Source organism: Phoca vitulina, unplaced genomic scaffold (genome assembly GCF_004348235.1).
Source record: "Phoca vitulina isolate PV1807 unplaced genomic scaffold, GSC_HSeal_1.0 scaffold13, whole genome shotgun sequence".
NCBI lineage: Eukaryota > Metazoa > Chordata > Mammalia > Carnivora > Phocidae > Phoca > Phoca vitulina.
Genome location: NW_022589716.1, coordinates 36,727,491 through 36,739,983, shown reverse-complemented (window position 1 = coordinate 36,739,983; position 12,493 = coordinate 36,727,491).

Below are 12,493 nucleotides of genomic sequence, written 5' to 3'. Positions count from 1 at the left end.
TATCATTCCCTTTCCTGTAGATGAGGGTAAGCAGAATGACAAGACTCCTAACAACTTCTAAGGCATCTCATTAACATTTCCCTTATATTCTCCTTAAAAGAAGTTACTTCACCAGACTTATGCCACCTACAAATAGAACAACTCCCAACAAAATAAAACTTGGCCTCTACTGAAGACTAGATTTTGTAAAGATTCATGAGGATTTTTAAGAAAGAGCAAGAATGTAGTACTTTAAATATCCATTTACGGTCTTAAATGAAAAACTCTACCATAATCCCATTTAAATTATACAAATCCCACTGCCATATTTTCATAACCCTTTCTATAGCAATGCCTTGTCAATAAGCACAAAGTATTTATTAGTTCAAATAATTGCTTACAGCCATTGTGCTCCTCAATTCACATGTAGAAAACTAAATGAATGAAAACCTCATTGTCCTTACACCTGACATCAAAGTTATAAACAAAATAACCTGATTTTAGGACATAAAAACCCTGGAGTGATAATGAGAATTTGATTCTTCACTTTGACTTCTCAGTTTTCTCTAGATCAGTGAATTTCGCAGGTCATTAATCTAAATTCCCTTTGATTAAGGCACAACAACAACAAAACAAAAAAAGATACTAGAGATCTGTGATTTGTGAATATAGAGTCTCTTAAACCTTATACTTATTTAATATTTCTCTATATTCCTAGAATTTCACATGTGAACCCTTTCATGTACTCAAAACATATCATCCCGCCTTTGGTTTTAAAAAACATTGGATTCTGTGTCTGGCTGAGGAGCCATTTCTACTTGAGCTAACAACTTAGCTATCTGTCTTCTCATTGGCAAATATTTCCTTTTTCTTCCGTCTGTTAACAGGTCTAATGTTTCCTAACTCTAGCAATTAAGTCCATCCTGACTGCATTCTAGGAAGTAAAGGGATAACTGGCAACTCTTGTTTGTGCCAGTTTTCTGATGAGTTGGAATCTAAGCTAACAGTCTCAGTTCAGGCTTTCTTCTTCTTTACTGGTTCTTTTTCCAGAGCCATAAATTAGCATTCTCTGATCTCCATCGTCCCCTGGAGTCACTAATTTCTCCTCTCAAGTTTTTGTAGATCCAAAGTGTTTGGCCATTTAGTAATATATACTGGCTTCAAGAGCTTTTCTCCTTGGTTAAACTCATGTACTGCATACAAATTGATGCTAAGAGCAGCTGCTTGATTCATCTCATCAAATATAAATTCAGTATCCAAATGTCCTTTTGCCCTAGTTTCTCTACATAAATAATTCTGCTTATGTCTTCATTGAAAATTAAAGTAAGTTTCCATGATTGGGTCTCATTTTTGAATGTCAAGGTTATTAAACATGTTATTAAGTTCAAATCCATTTTTTTCTCATTAGTGTGCCAATGAAAGATTGATTTAGTGATTCACTTAACAAACTCCTGTATTTAAATAATATTTGGGAGATCTTAAGTGAGATTGTGAAAGTGTAATCTCTCTCTCTCTCCATACATGTATAATGACCATACTGCTAAGAATTTTATTTTCTATTCTTATATATTTTTACACATAAAATAATTTCAATGAGCTCTTGGTAAAATGGCTTCAGTTTGATTTTTCTGTGCTCAGGTCAAACCTATACTGATGAAATGAATCAATATTCAAAGTATGCTATATCATATGTTGGTGGAATGGTCCCAGAGGTAGAATCAGGAAACCTGGATTTCAGCCTTAATCAATAATACTCTGGGTTTGTTTCTCATTAAAAGGTATGTATTTTAGCAAAGAAAAATCTAGACCTGTTGTTCTCAAAGTGTGATGCAACTTTCTATAAAAATCCCCAAGACACTTGTATTGGGGCTGGAAGGTCAATGTTAGTTTTATGATAGTGCTAAGATGTTATTTACCTTCTTCATTTTCATTGTCTCATGAGTACACAGTGGAGGCTGTACATTATAGGAAGAGTGCATAGATGCTGCACAGCATGTGACAATAACAACACTCTGATCCTGAAGGAATATGTGTTTGGTTTTTTTAAAATTCCATTTTAATTTATAATGTAGGGAGAAGAGAGATCCACTTCTGGCATGATACTGTGAAGAGCTCCTCTTACCTGTTCCCCAGTGAAATTGTAAAAGTTACAACAACAGCAATGACAACAACAACAACAACAACACAACCATTCAAAGCCTTTGGAAATGGTCCTAATAGCAAGCAGTAAATGAAGAAATATCTATTCATAAAAATCTATGAAAATTCAGTAAGAAAGGTTTGAGTCTGTGGTTTTTTAACCGAGACTGCTCCCTCCATGTACACTGCCATCTCCCCAGCTCAGGGAGGTGGAAACTCCACTTTAGACTGTTGCAGCCAAAAACACAGGAGACCCTCCTGCCCCAGTGCCCAGCCAGGGTGCTTTCTTCCCCTGGAGGAGCAGGACTTCAGCATTTCTTATTCTGTACCCAGGTGCCTGATGCTGAGGTTGAGTCCCACAACATTTCAAACAGGAAGTGAATACTCCTTTCTTCTGTTCAACCCCTGCTCATGAAAGGCAGGCACTATCTTAGACACAGTACCACTGAGAATACTGGGGCCCTCATAATCCTTCCCAGGCTCCTAAAGAAGTGGTTCCAAACCAAGACAGGCAAGCTGAGAGGACCTCAGGCTTCTATGACCCCATCACTCAGTTCCTGAATGGGAGTGTCATTCAGGGAGAAGCTTGCTATTGTCCCTACTCCCAGCTTCAGAGCTCTGGCTCAGAGATTTTGCATGGGGGGTGAGGTGGGGTGGGAATAATCCTTAAAATAGATACTGTCCACTCTCTTCCCAGTGGAACTTATTTCATTTGCAACAGACTGTGGAGAAATTTAAACTCCACTCAAGAACAGTGAAGGTTGTGGTAAAAGGTAAATGGAAGGACATATGTGGACCTAATAGAGCTACATAGGAGTAACATTTCTATAAATAATTGGAATTAAGCTAGTATAAATGTGAAACTGATTTTGATGAGTTAAGATGTATATGGTAAACCCTAGAAAAATGACTAAAAATATATTTTAAAAACATAGTGAAAATAGTAATTAATGAAACTAATGATATATTAGAAAATATTCAGTTAATAAAAATTAAAGCAGTAAATGAGGAATAGAGGAACAAAAAATGAGGTATACATATAGAAAACAAAAAGTAAAATTAAGATATGAAACCAACTATATGAATAATATTAAATGTGAAAGGATTAAACAATACACTTAAAAAGCAGAGCGTGTGGAGCACCTGGGTGGCTCAGTCTCTTAAGCGTCTGCCTTCAGCTCAGGTCATGATCTCAGGGTCCTGGGATGGAGCTCCAATTCAGGCTCCCTGCTCAGTGGGGAGTCTGCTTTTCCCTTTGCCCCTCCCCACTCATGCTCTCTTTCTTTCTGTCTCTCTCTCTCTCAAATAAATAAATAAAATCTTAAAAAAAAAGGGTAGAGGTTGTCAGATTAGACACCCCCACAGTAAGAGAGATAATCCAATTATATGTTGTCTCTAGGAAACAACAGATTAAAAGAGACAAATATATTGAAAAGGACGAAAAATATATATCATGCAAACATGAAATGTGATTACAGGAAAGGTGGAATGGCTATACTAGTATCAGTTAAAATAGACTTCAAGAGTAAAAAATGTCACTAGAGATAAAGAGGTACATTTCATAATAATAAGAGTATCAATGCACAGGAATTTATAATAATTATAAATATACATGAACCTCATAACAATGTATCAAAATACATGAAGCAAAATAGACAGAAATAAAGGGAAAATATTTAATTCAGCAATAATGGTTGGAGACTTCATTTCCCTATTGTCAATAATGGATAGGACAAAGAGACAGAAGATCAAAAAGGGTGCAGAAGTAAGGCACAGCACTATTAACCAAGTAGACCTAACAAACATATATACAATATTCCAACTTAAAAGAACCAAATACCAAATACACAATTCTTTCAAGTGTACATAGTACACCCAGAATAAACCATTAAATTTAAAAGGATAGAAATTTGAAAGTATATTCCCCAACAAAAATTAATTTAGAAATCCATAACAGGAAAAAATTGGGAAACTCACAAAAATGGAGAAGTTAATCAACACATTACTAAGTAAGTTATGGGTCAAAAATTAAGTAAAAAAGGAAGTTTAAAAATTCTTTGAGATAGGGGTGCCTGGGTGGCTCAGCTGGTTAAGCGACTGCCTTCGGCTCAGGTCATGATCCTGGAGTCTCGGGATCGAGTCCTGCATCGGACTCCCTGCTCAGCAGGGAGTCTGCTTCTCCCTCTGATCCTCCCCCCTCTCATGTTCTCTCTCTCTGTCTCATTCTCTCTCTCAAATAAATAAATAAAATCTTTAAAAAAAAAAATTCTTTGAGATAAATGAAAGTAAAGTACCACATTACAAAACCTATAGGATGTAGTGAAAGCAGTCTTCAGTGAGGAATTTATAGCTGTAAATACTTACATTAAGAAAGAAAAAAAAATCAAATCAATAAACTAACCTGTCTCTTTAAGACACTGGAAAAATAGTAACAAACTAAACTTAAATCAAGCATAAGAAATAAACTAATAAAGATTACAATAGAGGGGCACCTGGGTGACTCAGGTGGTTAAACATCTGCCTTTGGCTTGGGTCACGATCCCAGGGTCCTGGGATCAAGCCCCGCATCAGGTTCCCTGCCCAGTGGGGATCCTGCTTCTCCCTCTGCCTGCCACTCCCCTTGCCTGTGCTCTCTCTCTCTCTGTGTCAAATAAATAAATAAAATCTTAAAGAGAAAAGATTACAGTAGAAATTCATGAAATATAGAATAGAAAAACAATAGTTAAAATCAATAAAACCAAAAGCTGGTTCTTTGAAAAGTTCAACAAAATTGACCAATCAATAGACTGACAAAAAAAAAAAAAAAAAAAGATAAAACTCAACTCGTTAGAATCAGAAATAAAAGCAGAGGCATTACTACCAACCTCCAGAAGAAAAATAAGATTATAAAGGAATACTATGGACAATTACACTCCAATAAATTATATAACTTAGATAAAATGGACAAATTCCTAAAAAAGTACAAACTACCAACATTGACTCAGAAGAAACAGATAATATGAATAGAATTATAATAAGTGAAGAGATTTAATCAGTATACAAACATCTACCCACAAAGAAAAACCTGGGTCCAGATGGCTTTATCAATTAATTCTATCAAACATTTAAAGAAAGCCAAATACTATTTCCACAAAGTCATCCAAACAATATAAAGGAACACTTACTCACCTCTTTTATGAGGCAAGTGTTATCCTTAAAACCACAAAACGAGGGGCCCTGGGTGGCTCAGTCAGGTTGAGCATCCAAGTCTTGGTTTAAGCTAAGGTCACAATCTCAGGGTTGTGAAATTGAGCCCTGCATTGGGCTCCATGATGGGTGTGGCTCATGCTTGTGATTTTCTTTCTCCCTCTCTCTCTGCCCCTCCCTGCCCCACTCTCTCTCTCTAAAAAACCAACCAACAAACCAAACAAACAAAAAAACAGAAAAAGATATCATGAAAATAAAAACCTATATAATCCTCTACTTTATGAATACAGATGCAAAAAAAAAAAAAACTAGCAAACTGAATTCAACAATATAATAAAAGAATTGTATACCATAATCAAGTGAAATTTATATCAGGAGTGCAAGATTAGTTTAAAATCCAAAAATCAATTAACATAATAAATCATAATGATGTAGAAAAATAATATTCACTGAAATCTAACACCCTTTCATGGTAAAACAACTCAACAAATTAGGAATAAAAGGGAACTTCTTTAACTTGATAAAGGACATCTATAAAAACACACAACTGATGTCATACCTAGTAATGAAATACTGGATGCTTAATAACAAAATACTTAATGATGAAAGACTTGATGCTTTCCCCTAATATCAGGAACAGGACAAGAATGCTTGTTCAGGGGCGCCTGGGTGGCTCAGTCAGTTAAGAGGCTGCTTTCGGCTGGGGTCATGATCCCAAGGTCCTGGGATCGAGCCCCACGTTGGGCTCCTTGCTCGTTGGGGAGACTGCTTCTCCCCTGCCTGCCGCTCCCCCTGCTTGTGATCACTCTCTCCCTGTCTCTCTTTCTGTGTCAAATAAATAAATAAAATCTTAAAAAAAAAAAGAGCAGTTACCATTAAAAAAAATTAAAAAAAAAAGAATGCTTGTTCATACTACTTCTGTTTAATATTGTACTGGAGGTTCTAGTCAGGGCAATTAGGCAATACATACTTATAGACATACATGTATGGTATCTAGATTAGAAATAAAAAGGTAAAACTATTTCTATTCACAGGTGACATTATTATGTATTTAGAAAATCCTAAAGGATCAACTGAAAAACTATTATACCTAATAAATGAGTTAAAAAATGTTCACAAGATAGAAGACTCATTTCATTCACAGTAGCATCAAAAAATAAAATATTCAGCTATTAATTTAACAAAATAAGTGCAAAATTTATACTCTGAAAACTACAATACATTGTTGAACAAAACTAAAGATGATCTAAATAAATGTTGTCACATACTATGTTCATAGATCAGAAGACTTAACATTGTTAAGATGTCAAATTGATTTGCAGATTTGACACAATCCATATTAGAATCCTAGTTTACTTCTTTGTAGAAATTGACAAGTTGATTCTTAAATCTATATGGAATTTCAAGCAGCCCCGAATAGCCAAAACGATCCTGAAAAAAGAGCGAAGTGAAAAGACTCACACTCTACATTTTCAAAACCTACTACAAAGCAATCATAATCAAGACCGTGTGATACTGGCATAAGCATAGACATAGAGCTCAATAGAATAAAACTGAGAGTCCAGAAATAAGCCTATATCTGTGATCAGCTGATTTTTGACAGGTGGCAAGACCATTCATTCAGGGAAAGAATAGTCTTTTCAACAGCTTGTTTTGGGATAACTGGATAGCCACATTCAAAAGAATAACTTTAGACCTTTACCTCAAACAATATGCAAAAATTAACTCAAAATGGATTGAAAACTTAAATATAAGACCAAAACCTATAAAACTCTTATAGGAAAACATTGGGGTAAATCTTCATGACCTTGGATTTGGCTGAGGATTCTTAGATATGACACAAAATGCATGAGCAACAGAAGGGAAAATAAATAGGACTTTATCAAAATTAAAAACTCCTGAGGATCAAAAGACATCAAAAAGTGAAAAGACAACCTATAAAATAAGAGAAAATGTATGCAAATCATGTATCTGATAAGTGACTTGAATCTAGAATATATAAAAAAACTCATAATCCAATAGTGAGAAAAATTGTCCAATTTTAAAATGCTCAAAAAAGCTAACAGACATTTCTCTAAATTTCCAATAAGCATATAGAAAGATTCTCCATATTATAAGACATCAGAGAAATAAAAAGTAGAGCCACATGAGATATGGCTCCACACATACTAGAATGTTTAAAATCCAAAAGTGAGGTAACAACCAGCATTACTGAGGATACAGAGAAAACGAAAACCTTCCACACTGCTGGTTGGAATGTAAAATGGTACAGCAGCTTTTCAAAACAGTCTGTCAGTTCTTCAAATGATTTAATAAAGAGTTTCCATATAACCAAACAATTCTCTTTCTAGGTATATACTCAAGAGAAATGAGAACATAATATCCAAAAAGCTTGTACATGAAGGTCTATGGTAGCATTATTCATAAAAGCCAAAACGTGGAGACACCCTAAATGCCTATCAACAGACAAACAGATGGATAAACAAATTGTGGTATATCCATACAATGGAATATTATTTGGCCATAAAAAGGATTGAAGTACTAATATAGGCTACAAAATTAATGAACCTTGAAAATATTATGCTAAGTGAAATAAGCTAGCCACAAAAGACCATATAGCATATGATTCAATTCATGTGATAGTCTGGGATAGGGAAATCTATCTATGGAGATGTAAAGTAGATTAGTGGTTGCTTAGGGCTAGGGTGCCATTGGTGATGGTGAGGGGATAGAGAAATGGTAGCTAAAAGATATAGTATTTCTTTCTGAGATGTTGGAAATGTTCTAAAATTGCTGTGGTGATGATTTTCTATATTTGTGAATATATTTAAAAAATTGAATTTTACATTTTAAATTGGTGTATTGTGTGCTGTGTGAATTGTATCTCAATAAAGCTGTTAGAAATAGTTTCTAATCAGTAAATACTTATGGATATAACCTATATAAACAAAAGGTCCTTGGGGTCCTCAATAATTCTTAAGGATGCAAAGAGTTCCTGTGAACAAATAATCTGAGAAGTGCTGACCTAAATTACCATGACACTGTAACACTTGGCCTGAGGTTTGTGCAAAATTCCATTACCACAAGCATTTCAGCATTTCATTGTTAGAAATATGAAGCAATGGCGATTCATAGGCATGATTTTCAAAAGTGGAATTTCCATTTTTTTACTTCAACATTTTTCAGTAAATTCTCATCATGATTCAGTCGAGTTGGGAGTCACAGGTTCTGGGACCAGGTCTGCCCTCAACATGCTTTCTGATTTTAGGCAAAGACTTTTCTTCTCTAAATTGATGTTTCCTCTTAAAACAATAAGAATGCTGAATTGAAAGACCTCTAATACTCCTTCTAGTTATCAAGTACTAAATAAATTATTGTTTCTAAATGACATGGACTTTGAAAAGTAGTATCTCTAGATTTTCCCACAACCACAATGTAATAAACATGGATCTAATAATATTAACTTCTTTGCTCTATGATTTACTCTTTAGTTACTGTTCATTGATCCTAAATTTAATTTACATAATGAAGATAAAATTTCTAGCTCTATATCCAACAAATTATTTTAGAATATAATTAAGTAAAAAGGTCATTGTAATCACAGCTAAAATCTAATTTCTGTCACTGAAGAAGGAAAAATTCATATTCATTCTGAAAAGAGTGACTCATTCAGTATTTTTTTAGCTGTTCATGTCAGATTAGGTCCTTCAAAATCCAATGAAGAAATTTGCCATATGTGTGTAAAATTAAACTCTGGATAGTTGGAAGAAAACAGAACATGGCTTAATTATAGGACCAATTCTGGAAAGATTGTAATAGAAATGTTTTCCATTTACTTGGTGCTTATTTAAATGTGTTCATGATTTGAAATGTATTCATAAAAACATATCATTTATTCACTGCAACTTTTTAAAGTAGGCATAAAAAAGTCTTCATTACCCATTATTTATAACTGAAGATACAGAGATTAAAGAAGTAGCCTATGATGGTATGGACAGTAGCCAACTCTGAACTAGCCCTAGGTTCCCTGAAACCAAGCTTTAAGCTTTCTCTACAATACATGCAGCCATTTTTGTTGCTAAAAATTAAATTCTAATACATAGCGTATGTCTGAAATTATAGCTAGTAGAGACTCCCCTAATAAGAAACTTACATGTTAAATTGATAGGCATAAGAAAATGATGGCTCACTGAAGGGCTTGAATTACTTGCTCTTATGAACAAATCTTTTAAAGTTCTAAGTAGAGTCATTTTATTTTGGTTGTAATTGTCAGTAAAAGATAATAAGTCCGGGTGAATTACACATACATTGATGTTCCTTGATGGTCTTTAGCGTCAACTTTTTTTTTTTTTTTAAACAGGACAATACCAGTCATGAAAGAGTAGTGCAGCACAATTAATCAAGTGGCACTAGTTATTCCTTTAAAATGAATGTTGTCAAAAACATTTGGGAGCCATGGAATTTCATGAGTTAATATGTATTAGCATTTAAAGATCTCAATACATCTTGACTTCCTAAATTATTTCCCTTATATTCTTTATGGCATGGTTACAAGACCTAGCACCATCTGGCTTCTGCTGACAATTCTTGCCATTCTTCTCTTCCCCTTGCTAAAGTAGCAAGGATATAATACATGGAACTCTTCCATTCTTACTTTTGGCCAAAAACCAAGGGCCAGGTACATCCACATCCTGAAGTGAGATGCTAGACCATCCATGTGGGATCTGCCCAGAGTCTGGTCTGCCAGCCTAATTCTCAGCATCAGTGATCATAGTTCAAACCCACAGAGGAAAACTGGAGTTTTTTTTTTGAAATATCATGCAGTATTGAGATTTTCACCACTTTCCTACAATTAGGGAGAGGAGCTAGGTGCTTCCAGAGAAACCAAAGACTGATAAAAACTGCACCTGCCATTAAATCTCCCATAAGCTATGGAGGTAGAGCTGAGAAATGATAAGAAGATAACCATGCCACTCTGAGATGTCCAAGCATAAGTCCATCCAGAACTAGAAGAAGCAGGGGAAACCCTAACCTGACTTTACCTTGGAGTTCCCAGGATCTGTATGTGATTGAGATGAGACTTATGGAGACTCATGAAGAAAAAAAAGCTTTGGAACCTGTCTGAGTTTTCATTCAGAGGCAGCAAAAGAATGACATTGAGAGAGCAAGTTTGAAGAACTTGGGAAAAAGAAACAGTTGTTTTATGCTTTCAGTCAAGAGTCCGACTTCCTCGGTAAGGCAGTTGAGTTTGTGGAGGTGGGGTTGTTTTCATGGAGGGTTATTTCACCGTAGAAGGTATAGACTCCACTTCTCTCAGTTCATAATGTACTGAGATGCTTTGGGTGATTACAGATGCTTCTGATTGGACTGGAACACTTAAATCTCCTTCTCCCTTCCTCCAATTCTTTGACTTATCAGATCTTACTTGGTCTTTCCCCCTCAGCCTTACCATCAATCCCTTGGGAAGGACTTTATCCTTACTTCTTTCCCAACTAGGTCAGATTACCCTGACCCATTCTTGTAGTGTTCTGTGTCTTTCCTTCATGGTATTTGTCAAGTATTTTTCTTACTGTCAAAAAGTTCTTGAACACATATTATATTCCCATATACTGATGTGGTAGACCAAGATAAATGTTATAAATAATAAACATGGTAGTAGCTAATCATTATTAATGCATATTATCCCACATTAATTCTGTAATACAAATCTACAAGTACAGTATTAATCATTAAGTGTACATGAACCATGGGAAACTTTTTTTTTTTGCTAATGGACTAGAGAAGATTGCAGCTAATGTGTAGAGACAATGACTAAAGCAAATGAAAGAATTAAGTCTACACGTGCATGTGTTCAGATAGTATCATTAGAAGGTATAGTTGCCATTCACAAGAATTTTATTCAGTTTCACCCCTTTGCTCCTTCCAAAAGTTGCTGAAGTGATCTGCAGAAGACATAGATCTCACATGTCTCTACTTCTTAAAAACTATCCACTGTTCCCCTGGCCTTTGAGAACTCCCTCAAATGACAATGAATTTCCTTCACACACTGGTCCCATGCATCCTTTGCCCTCAACTTCTGTTAATATTCTTAAATATTCTGAGGTGAACACTGTTGAACAATAATACTACTCCCATATTAATGATGACAATAATCCCTAAATATTTTTATTGTTATGTCCCCCTATTGCACCCTGACTTCAATTCAGTGGATTACTTCTTAATATTCTTTTTGGAGCCCTTCTGTGATCTGATTTAACTTGCAGATATTGGAAACTGATGAAGAAAGCTGAAAGACACTTATTAAAAAGAGATGTAGGGGCGCCTGGGTGGCTCAGTTGGTTAAGCGTCTGCCTTCGGCTCAGGTCATGATCTCGGGGTCCTGGAATCAAGCCCCGCATCGGGCTCCCTGCCCAGCGGGAAGCCTGCTTCTCCCTCTCCCACTCCCCCTGCTTGTGTTCCCTCTCTCGCTGTGTCTCTCTCTGTCAAATAAATAAATAAAATCTTAAAAAAAAATAAGTAAATAAAAAAATAAAAAGAGATGTAGACCTCTTTCCTTCCTATGTAGTTATGACTGTGACGGACTGTCCTCCACACTCAGAATAGCTCTTATCTCCCTGGTGTTTCTTGCCCTAGAAACTATGAATATGCCCAAAATGCCCAATGATGTAACCTCTTTTGGAGAGGTGAGAAATGGTTCCTTTAACTTGATTGGTAAAGATGAATTTTAGGACTTTATCCCCGGCTTCATAAACCCTTCGGGAAATCTGATTGGAACTTTGATATAATAGTGTAGTCTGACTCTAATAAATCCTGTTCTCAAAGGAAAGAGTAAGATAAAACTTTAAAAAGAGATACTGTCTTTTCTAGGCCTATTTGGCTTTTAGATCAAAGATAAAAGTCAAATAGACTTTTAGTGTAAAACCGTTTCCTTAATCCTGCCTAGTAGTTTGATTTTAAAACATCCTAATTGCCTTGCCATAGTTAACCAAAAACAGTACATAACTATATTAAACTGGTGGTAATTAACTAGATGACATTCTATTTAGCTTTCTAAATTATGCCGGGCAATACTGGCTCAAATTAACATATAATTATGCAAAACTGATAGGTAATTCTGCCATAGGAAATGAGAAAAAAATTGGTTAAAATTTGTTTTGAAATTTATTACTGATATAGTTGAGGAAAATTT